Source organism: Meriones unguiculatus, chromosome 18 (assembly GCF_030254825.1).
Source record: "Meriones unguiculatus strain TT.TT164.6M chromosome 18, Bangor_MerUng_6.1, whole genome shotgun sequence".
Lineage (NCBI taxonomy): Eukaryota > Metazoa > Chordata > Mammalia > Rodentia > Muridae > Meriones > Meriones unguiculatus.
This window is the reverse complement of record NC_083365.1, coordinates 43,457,346-43,470,286: the sequence shown is the minus strand read 5'-3', so window position 1 is coordinate 43,470,286 and position 12,941 is coordinate 43,457,346. Positions and strand designations below refer to the sequence as shown.

The 12,941-nt window shown below is 38.3% G+C and overlaps 1 protein-coding gene and 1 pseudogene across 10 annotated transcripts in view; one reads left to right on the top strand and one right to left on the bottom strand.

Annotated features, from left to right (window-relative positions):
- The window catches only part of Lrrc4c (leucine rich repeat containing 4C), a 1,367,614-nt gene that overhangs the window by 1,232,719 nt on the left and 121,954 nt on the right, over window positions 1-12,941 (top strand). The window lies entirely within an intron of this gene.
- Window positions 9,824-9,949, bottom strand: LOC132649097 (small nucleolar RNA SNORA17; annotated as a pseudogene).

Genomic DNA, 12,941 nt, shown 5'->3' with positions numbered 1-12,941 from the left:
TTTGTATGTAGGTTTCTAAGATATCTCAGATTCATTTGGCTTAAAATAAACATGTTGCATGTCTTTTTCTTAGAAAACCATGTTTATGTACTTAATATCTGTCAAATGTAAACCATGTAATCTAACATCTGGGATCTTCAGTCACCCTTTGGGGCCTTCTTGAACTCCAAATAAAATTGATCTCCAAATCTTCCTCATCTCCTTGTAATTTTCCCTTTCTTTCTTCTGGGTAACACATGTACACACTCTCTTCATGGTCCACGTTAACAGGATAAGAAACCAGTTTTCAAGTTGCTAGGCAGCAGAATTTGAAAAAAAAAAACAAAAACAAAAAACAGAAAATTAAATCAGTATCTTGTTTGTTAAGCAGTTTCACTATGTTTTCCTTTTCTCTGTGAATAAAGAATGCTTCTCTTTAACGTGGAATAATAATTTACAATTCTATTGATTTGTGAAGTTCAAAAACATCTCACACAGGACTCCACATTGATACACTTGGTGAATTTCTCTTTTCTACCCCTCACTGCTATTTTATTCTTCTGAAGGGAATACCAGATATTAATACTGACTTTTTCAAACTTCTGACTGCTTGGGGTCTTGGAGTACAGATGGGAGATGATCCTGTACCATATATGAGTGGTCAAGTTCACAGTTCAGAACAAGGAATCATCAAAGTTCCATGACATATACATGTGAAACTTGATCATCCTTCTGTGCTCTTGAAATATTCTCTTGCTCTGTACTCTTTAGTGAATCATTTGTTAATCCATAGTGTATAACTATTTGAGCACAGTAGTTCTGCAGTAATGGTGCATGTATGGCCTCTTGTAGAACACAGTGTGTGGTAGAGAGAGGAATTGTGTGCATGTGTAAAGGAGAGAGAGGAAGAGACAGAGAGTATTAATTCTATGGGAGAGTAAGACTGTTAGCAAGCTATCGTGTTTAGTTGGAAAGAAAAGACAGTCAATCACTACTTCTATATTGACTTTCATACTGGCTGCAACAGTAGCGCATAACAGATCCTTTCCCACTACATTTGAATTGGGTTTTTTCTGTATTTTTTCTTGACAATGGTCAAGTGACTTGAATGAGATAGAATTTCGAGGAATTTCTAATTTCAGTTTTCCCTAATGACTAATGATGCTGAATGTCCTTCCACAGGATCCCCAGAGCTCTGCCCCATGTTTGGCTGCAATTCCCAGCATCTGTCTAGATCCACTGCTGGCTGGACCCTCCCAAAGACAGTCAAGTTATGCTTCTGTCTGCAAGCATAGCAGAGTATCATAATTAGTCTCAGGGGCTGGCTGTCTACGGTGGATGGGTTTCAGGTTGGGATGATTACTGGTTGGACTTTCCTTCAATCTTAGTTTCTGCTTTATTCCACTTCTTCTAGGCAGGTAATTTTTGGATTACAGGTTTCGTCAGTGGGTTGTTGATCCGCTCCTTTCACTAGTCCTTCCTGGCTAGGATGTGGTCACTTCAATCTGCATGCCCCCCTCCTCCAGTTAGAATTCTCAGCTAGAGTCACAAGCATGTCCTCCCAGGAGCCTACCTTGTCACAGGCCTCCAGCTTCACAAAGAGATTCTCCCTCAGTTTCCCTTCTTGTTCCCAGCCCTTTCACTTCCCATCCCTGTTCTCCCCACATCTGATCCTCACCCTTGTTTCCCTTCCCATTCTATCTCCTGCCTACTTTCCTCTCTTCATCCACCTCTGCTGTCTAATCTACTTTTTCCTCTGAGTAACATTCTGGCATCCTCCCTTGGGCCCTCCTTCTTACTTAGCTTCTTTGAGTCTGTGGATTGTAGTATGCTTATCCTATACTATAAGTCTAATATCTATTTATAAGTGAGTATATATTATATGTGTCTTTCTGTGTCTGGGTTACATCATTTAGGATGATCTTTTCTAGTTCTATCCATTTGCCAGCAAATTTCATGATTTCTTTAATAGCTGAGTAATTTCTTATGTTAGCGGTATAAGGCTTACTGATATTCTAAATGTCTACATCTCTCTTTGGTTTTTAATGAATTTAAACTTCTTACATGACTTAAACTTTGGCAGCCTTTTTGACCTGTATATACTGAGGTGACAATATGGCTTAGTCCTGTTAGCAAACAGGAGTGTCACTGAAAAATGCACATTCACTTGTGCTCAACTAAAAGATGAGATTTGCTGAGCAAATAGATTTGGTGCAAACAACCAAAGCAGAGCCCTTGCCAGAAATGCTAATTCTGACAATAGTACTTTTTTGGTTCCTTATTAATGGGTTATCATACTTTCAGAATAATCGAAGGAAGAGCTATGCCCAAGGAAAGTCTTGTGTTGTGCAAATATAAACCCCTCAGAATGCATCCCAGACCCCCGTGTCTGAAAGAATGATTAGTGAATATCATCACACAAGCAAAGAACTGTTAGCCCTGCTCATAATTCATGGTGAGGCACTTAGGGAAATATCACTGATCACCATTTTGCTGCATCTATTCTACTTTCTGTGTGAGGTGAACATGACAACCACTGCACTACGGAAACTACATCTACTTTCTGTAAGCCATATGAATGTGAGATCATTTGTATAGCATAATAGCTTTCAGCATGGAAGCAGAGAGGAAGTTTATTACCTGCTTTTTCCCTTCCCCTGAGAGGAATTTGTTTCACTTTGAGGAAGGATTCTTATAAAGAGCCCACAAGTCACAGTGAACAGTGTACTTTCCTTGAAATGAAGTCTAAACTGTAGTCTATTTTACTTTGCCAATTTATCTGGAAGCCAAGGAAACATAGGCACAAATTGTTACCAGGCACTTAGGGTTGTAAACCTGTCACCTCAGTTTTCCTGTATTTCAAAGAAATTAAGAAACAGAAGTTAGAAAAAAAAGATGGATTTATTTATAGCCCAGTACAACAAACAGGATATAGAAGAAGCCTGATTTTCTTCCCATTGTACCTGTGTACCCTGTGTATGCCTGACAGTTTATAGAGAGCATGGAGACATAAGCTAGACTGTATAAGACTGTTTAACCTTCCTTATTGGAGAGAAGAGAATCCAATTCCAGGTTGTCTCTTTTCTCTTTTGTTACTTGAGCCTAGTCTGAAGAAAACGAGTTTTATTAAAGATATTCTATTTTTGAAAAAGAATTGGCTAGTGGAATGGAAGATTATCCCTTCTCCCCTTCCTCAGTTCTGTGCTTGGCAGAGGTTTTTGTCCTGAAGTCCATATTTCTTGATAGGTGCAGAGTGGAAACTTTCTAGTTTTTTCTTTGGTGGGGTCACCTTCAAATGTGCACTTCTGCAAGCCTCTGAAACAATTTTAAATGTACATTAAAAAAAAAGTTTTCCTGGCAGCTGAAGGAGGAGCAAAGAATCTGCAATATTTCCTCTTTCCAGAGATTTAGCATGTGCCCATAGTTACAATGTGGGACTCAAATTCCAGCAGGTTTAGCCCCACTGGAAGACTATGATACTTTAGATGTGGAAGTTGTTGAACATCCTACACAGTTTCTGATAATGGTTATTTGAAAGTGTCTAGTAAGACTCCATTTAGACGAGATGATTTAAGGACATGAGAAAAAATGGTTGGAGTAGAAAGAGGGCTCTGAAAGCCCTGATTTCAAGTTTTCTAGTTACTAGTTCACACTTCTTCCAGATTGCTTTTCTTCTCCAAGAAGGTGATCACACACATAGCAATCAGAGTACTATCTAGATTATGTGGTGAACAGAGTTCTTGCCCTAAGGGAGACAACAGGTCCTTGCTCAATAGTGAGCCTAGTCAATTTTCGGAATGAATCTAAAAGAAAGATTGTTTTCTACAATTCTATTTTTAACCCGCAATTCTATTTCAGGGTTCTTATTTTTAGGTAATGTTGATTAAGAATCTGCAGCATTTCATGATGCTTTCCTTTTGTTTTCTCTGAGTAGTCTCATTCTCTTTCCTTCTGCTTTTAGTACCATTGTTTCTAAATTTACATAACCACATTCTCTGGTCCCCACAAGGGCTATTTGACTCAAGAATGAAGAGGAGTGTTCTGTATTTAAATAAGAATAAATAAATTCCTGTATTTATCAAGAAAAAACTACATCTTTCTCCCCTCTTTCCTGACTTTCCTTCAGAAAACAAACAAAACACCAACTGTCACTTTTAGACTTTTTTAATAAGGTGGGGGAATTAATATATTTTGGGGGTGTCAGTAATGAACTTGATTTATTTCTAACTTTATGAAGAAGCTGCATTTGACAGAAGAGGAAAATGAGATGCAAGTAGAGCAAAAGCTTTCATCATTTTAACCTTCAACAGAGCAACCCTTGCTTTTGTAGGGAAGAGATACTTATAGGACACATTTTATTCAGTGTTTATCAGCCAGGAGGAAGAAGGCAAAGGAAACATGTAACTTGCTCTTTAAAGGTTTATTCTCTCTCTTTCTCTTAATCTCTCTCTCTTCCCTTCCCTCCCCGCCCCCCCCCCCCCATGTCTCTGTTCTGGGCAGATCATCTGTAGCTAGTGTTAAAGGCATTTCTGACTCATCCACCTGAAATGAGTGCTGGGAACAGAATTTAGAGTGTGTTTTTTAACCCCTGAGGCAAAATGCCAGTCCCGCTTTTATCAATTGTTATACTAACTTGTTTGCCAAAGATTACCAAGACAATATTTAAAACCAGAATTGTCCCTTATTGCTTCATGTCCCTCACTGAGTACCCTAAGCTAGATTCTGGGTACTTTATGCACTAAAGTATAACACGTAAAATGACAGGAAATAAAAGACATTGAGTCTCACTTTCCAGGTAGAGTGATGAGATTCGTGAATTCTAAAGGCCTGTAAAATTAGAGGACCGCCATAGCTGCATTTTTAAATAAATTCCTCCTCATCCTGCGGGCATTGGAGTATTTGCTTAAAAGTAAAGTTCACGGCATATTCATGTACATATGTTCATATGAAATGAATCTGTTTTTAATCCTGGGAGGAAAACGAAAGGAAAATATTCCCTCCCTTCCCTGCTACTATCTTTTAAAAAGTGAGACTCAGAAGAAAGTTACTGAAAACATAGAGTTCATCGGATCTCTATGAAAAAACTACACCTTGGATTTTCAGACTCCATACATCCTATACCATAAAAAAGGCCTTAATATTGAGTTTCTGTATATAGCCTATGGAAACTGACCTAGCACTGAGGAGAAGACTGTTGGTGACTAACCTCAAAGCACTTTAATGATTAGAAGTACTATACTTGTTATGTGAAAGTTCACGAATAAATTTCATCCCATCAGATACAGGAGAACATGTGGACTTGGGGCCAATTTTATCCTAAGAAACCACTGCTAGCAGCAATCCATACCATTTACTAAGGTAGCCAACAGCTTCTAGGACTGGGTAGAATTGTAGAGCTATCATGGTCCATGTCTGGTGTTATTAAAAACTGTGCAGAGAGCTTTTGATATACAGCAGGCCACAGAAAGACCTCAAGGAGAATTTGTTTGACCTGATATTAATATAGGTTGAAACTGTTGCTGATAGTGTAGGCTGCATGTTTAAACTAAGAGATTTAGGTCAACACTTTGACTCAGATAACTGGAGCTTGGGGATCTTAGCTTTTTCCCTTTGCTTGCCACATTCTTTCTAGAAAAACACTAATCTTCCTGGAGATATTTGTACTCATTTATTAAGCTTAACACTTTCTAGAACATGAGGGTTTGTAGAAGAATCATCTGTGATAGTCTAGGCAAAACGCGTTATTCTACTATTGACTCATGGAAACTATACGCTATAATAAATTATTAGATCAATAAGTGTAGCTTATACATGGCAAAGGTTTTAGCAAACAAAACTCAGACACACACACACACACACACACAAATAAAAAATAAAAATACATTCATGTATATTTTAGCAAAAATAATGGATTTAATGCTTTAATAGAGGTAGTTTCAACTATCTAAGTAATTCATTCTCATATTAGACAGGCAATTTATAAAGATACTTTTTACCAATTTTTTTTTTATCAGAGCTATCGTATTTCACAGTTGTCACAGTCAGAGTCAATAGTAATGACCCAAACAACAAGTTCTTGGGATCATTGTAGAAACAGTATTATTTGAAGATGTATTTTTCTTCTACTATCTCCATGAGAGGCTACTAACCTCAAAGAAAGGATGAAGAAAAGAAAATGATATTTAGAACTATTTAAACTTCATGGTATTATGGGAGTAAAGATGCTATGTGAATAAATATAAGAAGTCTTATTGTATTGTTCATAAATTTCATTCATTACACTTTGTTAATTTGCCTAATATAGGCCTTCTGAAGCACTGGTTGCTTAGAATAGAGATATACAATGGCTTGAAGGGTGCTCTTCATATGAAGCAAATTCGAGGGCTTAAGATCACAGCATCTGGAGAGGCAATTTCTTACTGAGTAGAAGGCACCATTCTAAGCATGATAGATATAATGACCTTGTCATGTTCAAGTAACTGAATGAGGGGTCGAGTAGTTTCTTGGAATCTTTCCCAAAAGGCGTAATGCTAAAGGATTGTATTGTCCACTAAAGAAAAGATGAAGGATAGATGTAAGCTTCTAGATTCATTTTCTTGTTTATCTGCCACTCCAGTGCTAGTACACCACAAAGCAATAGCTTCCTGGAAGCCCCTTAAATTACAGGCGAGTGAGCATAAGAAAGAGCACAGCTGACCATACACTTCCGAACAAGTTGTTAAGACAGTGAGAACCACAAATCAGTGAAGAAAGAAGTTGTTTCTGGATGAAAGCAACTGCATTGTGTCTGCTATATATTGTATACTTTATGCAGGCAACACACTTTCTATAAGCTTTCTAGTTTAAACTCAGCAACAGAATTGTGAGGTCATATTTGTTATCTTAATTTTATAAGGAAATCAATTAATAAAAGATTTCAGAAACTAGTAGATGATTTTCTCCTACACATACAGACAATGGAAATATTTGGGACTGAGAAACTGATTTACTTCAATCAAAAGATCACAGTTAGAGGGTATCTTGCATTGTCTTTGTATTAAACAGCATTTGTTAAGTTGCATTTAGTAGAGAAACTCAAAATTATGAAAATCTATAAGCTAAAAAATATAAGAAAAAAATGAAAGAACTGAATTTGTGGACATGCTTAAAAGGATTCATGCTTATTAAATGAAGTCAAACTTGTGCCAGAAGAATATATGGACAAAGGGTGAAAAATATGAATATCAAATATAACTTAATAACATATATAAGGACAAAAATATTCTCCAGATAATATATATATTCTCTAGGTAATATATATATTATACACCTACAGACACAACCTAAGATGTTCTCAATGCATTTTTAGCACTCAAGTCTTGCTAGCTCTGTAGAGCAATATTTAGTATATATTTGTAAGAATATATTTTAAAGATATATGGTGTTTATGCTTATATATCTTATGATATATAAGATGCATATATTATCTGTCATATACACTTATATGTGTTGTGTTAGCATTCTATAATAATAATTTTAACATATGTGGATGCTGACTATTGGACATCCTGCATTGAATAGAAAGCCATTTTATTTTTAAAACTATCCCCTGGGAAATATTGGAAGCACAATTACTTGAAGAATATAGAGCTAAATTAAATTAAAAAAAACATATTTCTAATCTCAAAATGATCTCATTATAAAAAATACATGCATAGTTGCATGTATCATTAAAAGGTACTTTTAATTTTTGCAAAGTACATATCCCAATGTATTCAAACAATAGCTTTTATGGAAATAAAATACTTTGAAGTAAAAACTATTATAAAAATTAATTTTCTGGTAGAAACTAAACTACTATAGAATGTAATATAGAAACTGGAGACTCCTTACAGGAGAATGAGAAATATGTAGTTATTTAAAAGTAATTAGTTCAGCAAAGGTGTGCATGAATGGAAGGTGATGGGAAGGAGGAAGAGAATTAATTTCCCAAAAGGCAATGCAGATAAAATTGAGGTTAACATATTTCATCCTGCAGATACACCGTGTCTGTTCTCTTGGGTTATATTTTGAATTAGTATGCATTCTAATGACTGTCCAGTTCCACAAATGACAAAGGCACCTTTCAGACACTCCTCACTATGCAAGCATTCTGAGCTCAGTTTTTCACTTGCTCCTTCCAAGATTGTGTAAAGAAAGAACAGAAATTTCTCACAGATCCCTAAAAAGAAGTTTTAGGTTCTATGATGTGTCCTAACCAGTACCCCAGAGATCCTTCTTTAAGCATCAAAAGGGATGCTCATGTTGTGGGATGGGAACAGCCAACCTACTTGATACTTTTGTTATAACCTTCATGATTTTTCCCTGTACATAATTATGTTATAGCTTTCTTTCTTTCTTTCTTTCTTTCTTTCTTTCTTTCTTTCTTTCTTTCTTTCTTTTTCTTTTTCTTTTTAAAGACACATAAACCAGCATTTAACAGTGGAGTAAACAACAGATTAAAACTATCTAAATCACTCTGAGTGAAGACCCAGATACTATAGTTTTAATTTTTTTCAACTTTTTATTGGTTCTTTGTGAATTTCACATCATGTACCCCAATCCCACTCACTCCTCTTTCCCTTGTACCTATCCTTCACCCTTGCAAAACCCCCAAACAGGGAAAAATAAAATCTCTTTGTGGAAGATGTAGTGTCTCACAGTGAGTTCCACAGTTGTCCACATTTCTTTGCTTTCAAATGTTCGTTGGAATGACACTTTGGTCTGGTACAAGGCCTCTGTCTCCTGTTACTCTGTCTATCCTGGAGCCTCTATAAGACTCTACTTGGATATCCTACTGCTGCCCAGTATCATGAAGAACTTGTAGTTTGGGATCTATAGGACTAGCCCCATTCATGCTCTTCAACAGTTCATCAATGGGGTAAGTGTTGGGGTAGTCCAATTCAAAGCCCTGAGAGGAATCTGAGCTGGTCAGCCTGATGGGTCTTTCACTGTTGTTATCCTCAGAGCTGGCTTGCCGGCAACCCCCATTACCAGGGCCAGCTCTGCTCTGCTCTGCTGCCGAAGTGAGGTGCAGGGCTTCCTCTTCTAAGAGTTGCAGTCAGTAGAAGCATAGTACAAGACTCCACCATGGTCCCCATTGCATCACTAGCTACTCACTTCAGGCTGTTCCTCACTACCTTGAAGTTTCCATTTCTGCCTCTCTTTATTATGCCAACATCCTTCTGATTCTCTTTCTCAATATTTATCCACCATTTACTTATTCCTTTTAGAGGTATCTTGGGTCAATGAGTGTCTGGGCTCTCAAAAGTGGTCTCAGGAGTACTATACCCCACCTGTAAATTATGGTGCCTGGTAAAAGTCATCTTGGGCATGATCTGCCCCACCAGTTTTGGTTGGTGGCTGAACATAGGTCTTTTCAGGCTAGTTCCTTTCAGAGTGTCCTGGTGCCTGACCATTAGTTTTCTCAGGGTTGCTTTTTATTTCAGAGAATGTTAAGTTACTAATCATTCAAATGGTCATAGTAACATTTGAATGGTAAAACTGCAACTAGAGAGTCCCCTACATATATGTAAGAGAAGTACAGTTTGTCCTCGTGTGGGACCTCTAACAGCAGGAGCAGGGGCTGCCTCTGACTTTGTTGCCTGACTTTGGATCCATTTCCCCTAACTGACAGCTTTGTCTAGACTCAATAGAAGAAGATGTTGCCAGTCCTACTACAATTTGATATGCCAAGTTGGGTTGATATCCATCCGAGGCGTCACCTTCTCTGAGAAGAAAAGAATGTGAAAGAGCAGGAGTTGAATGGAGAGAGAAGGACTTGGAGGAGAGGAGGTTGGGAAAGTTCTGATAATTTGATTAGTAAAAAGAGAGTTCTGATAATTTGATTAGTAAAAAGAGAGAACACTGAGTGTAGACACAGCATCTCTCCTCTCTGCCATCCAAGGCATATGTGACACCGCAGTCATACCTGCAATGCTTTGGGGGCAGTTATGGCTAATTTTTGTTATTGTTTTGTTTGTTTTATTTTTTAATTTTTTTCTTCACAATTTATTCATTATATGTCCCAATTGAATCCCATCCCTAAATTCGCCCAGTCCTACCCTGCTTCCCTCTTCCTCTCATCCCCTTCCCCTAGTCCACTGAAAGGGGGAGATTTCCACGATTGCCATCTTCCCAATGCTTGTTAAGTCTCATCAGAACTGCTTGGAACCTCTTCTTCAATGGCCTGGCAAGGGAGCATCGTCAGGGATGAGGGAGCAGAGAGCAGTCAACTGAGTTTATGATGGAGGCAGTCCCTGCTCCCCTCACTCAGAGATCCACATGAAAACTGAGCTGCCAATTGACCACATCTGAGCAAGGGGTCTAGGTCGTTTCCATGCATGGTTCTCCATTGGAGCATCAGTCTCTGAAGGACCCTTGGCCTCAGACCTTTTAGTTTTGTTGGTCTCCTTGTGGAGCTCCTGTCCCCTCCATGTCCCTCTATTCCCACTCCTCTCTTCCTCCATAAGAATCCCTGTGCTATGCTCAAAGTTTGGCCCTGAATCTCAGAATCTGCTTTGATTCCCTGTTGGGTGAATCCTTTCAGAGGACCCTCTGTAATAGACTCCCTTCCTGTTTCCTCTTTTCCACCCATTCTGGTGTCTATCTTGTTTGCCATTCTGAATGAGATTTAAGCATCCTCCCTAGGGTCCTTTCTTAGTGTTTAGCTTCTTTAAGTCCATAGATGGCTGTCCACTATTATACGGCTAATATCCATTTATTAGTGAATGTGTACCATGCCTGTCTTTCTGTCTCAAGATAATTGCTTCTGGTTCTATCCATTTGCCTTCAAATTTCATGATTTCTTTGTTTTTAATAGCTGAGTAATATTCCATTGTGTGGATGTACCACAATTTCTGTATTAATTCTTCTGCTGAGGGCCGTCTACATTCCAGATTCTGGTTATTACATATAGAGCTGCTATAAGCATAGTTGAGCAAATGTCCTTATTGAATGGTGGGGCACCTTTTGGGTACGTGCCTAGGAATTGTATAGCTAGACCTAACAATAGCAAGAAAAATATGTAATGTTGCTTTTAACACATGAACCAGAGCTCAGTGGTATTAATGAAATCTGTCATAATTTCTTCATTGCAAGCTTATTTTAGGATGGATTGGTTATCCTCACATTCAGAATCTATTATACTTTTACAGCCCACATTTTCAACCTATTGTATTTTTTTTTATAATCTCCTCTGTGTTCTTACCTTTTGCTACATGCAGTTATCATTATTCCAATGAGATTAGTGACTGCTGACAATTCCTGAATCTCAACTTTAGCTTGGCTACAACGAAGCTTTTGTTCAGTTCTCCTTCTGCCTCCTCAGCTGTATTTCTTTGTGGTTCACCCTGTTTACATTATCAGCCTACTACAGTTTAACTATCATCTTCTGAGATTATGCCTTGGTCCTCTCCACTAAGGAAAGTCTTGTGTGTTTTGAGTCTGCACAGCACGTATCCAGCATCTTCATTCAGACTCACAGTGCTCTACTGTTCTATCATAGATTTTAACGTGAATCTATAGATGTGTTTTTACTGAAAGCACAGAAATGTTGTTTCTTTGAAATTTATTGTTTTTACTGACTACAGATTGGGAAAGAATCTTCACTAACCCTTTATCTGACAGAGGACTAATATCCAGTATATACAAAGAACTAAAGAAGCTGAAAAGTAGCAAACCAAGGAATCCAATTAAAAAATGGGGAGCAGAGCTAAACAGAGAATTCTCGACAGAGGAATATCGAATGGCAGAAAAACACTTAAAGAAATGCTCATCCTCATTAGCCATCAGGGAAATGCAAATCAAAACGACCCTGAGATATCACCTTACACCCAACAGAATGGCCAAGATGAAAACTCAAGCAATAACACATGCTGGAGAGGTTGTGGAGAAAGGGGAACCCTCCTCCACTGCTGGTGGGAATGTAAACTGGTACAACCACTCTGGAAAGCTATCTGGCGCTTTCTAAGACAATTAGGAATAGTGCTTCCTCAAGACCCAGCTATACTACTGCTAGGTATATACCCAAAGTTCGTTCAAGTACACAAAAGGAATACTTGCTCAACCATGTTTATAGCAGCTTTATTTGTAATAGCCAGAACCTGGAAACAACCCAGATGTCCATCAACGGAGGAATGGGTACAGAAATTGTGGTATTTTTACACAATGGAATACTACTCAGCATCAAAAAGGAGGAAATCATGAAATTTGAAGGCAAATGGTGGGACCTAGAAAAGATCATTCTGAGTGAAATATCCCAGAAAGAGAAAGACAAACATGGGATATACTCACTTATATAGACCTATAAGATATGATAAACATAATGAAATCTATACACCTAAAAAAGATAATCAATTGAGCGGACATGGGGTAAGATGATCAATCCTCGTTTAGAAAGACAGATGGGATGTGCATTGAACGTATGACAGGAGTCTACTGAGCACATCTGAAAGACTCTAACTAGCAGTGTTTTCAAAGCAAATGCTCATGACCAAACCTTTGGCAGAGTACAGGGAATCATAAGAAAGAAGGGGAGTTAGTCTGTTGGGGAAAGGATAGGAGCTCCACAAGGACCAAATATATCCGGGCACAGGGTCTTTTCTGAGACTGACATTCAACCAAGGACCATGTATGGATATAACCTAGAACCTCCACTCAGATGTAGCCTGTGGTAGCTCAGTAACCAATTGGTTTCCCAAAGTAAGGGGAACAAGGACTATTTTTAACAGGAACTCAATGACTGGCTCTTTGGTCTCCCCACCCCCGAAGGGAGGAGCAGTCCTGTTAGGCCACAGAGGAAGGCTTTGCAGCCAGTCCTGAAGATACCTGATAAAACACGATTAGATGAATGGGGAGGAGGTCCCCCCTATCAGTGGACTTGGAAAGGGGCACGGTGGAGATGAGGGAGGGAGGGAGGGACTGGGAGGGAATGAGGGATCGGG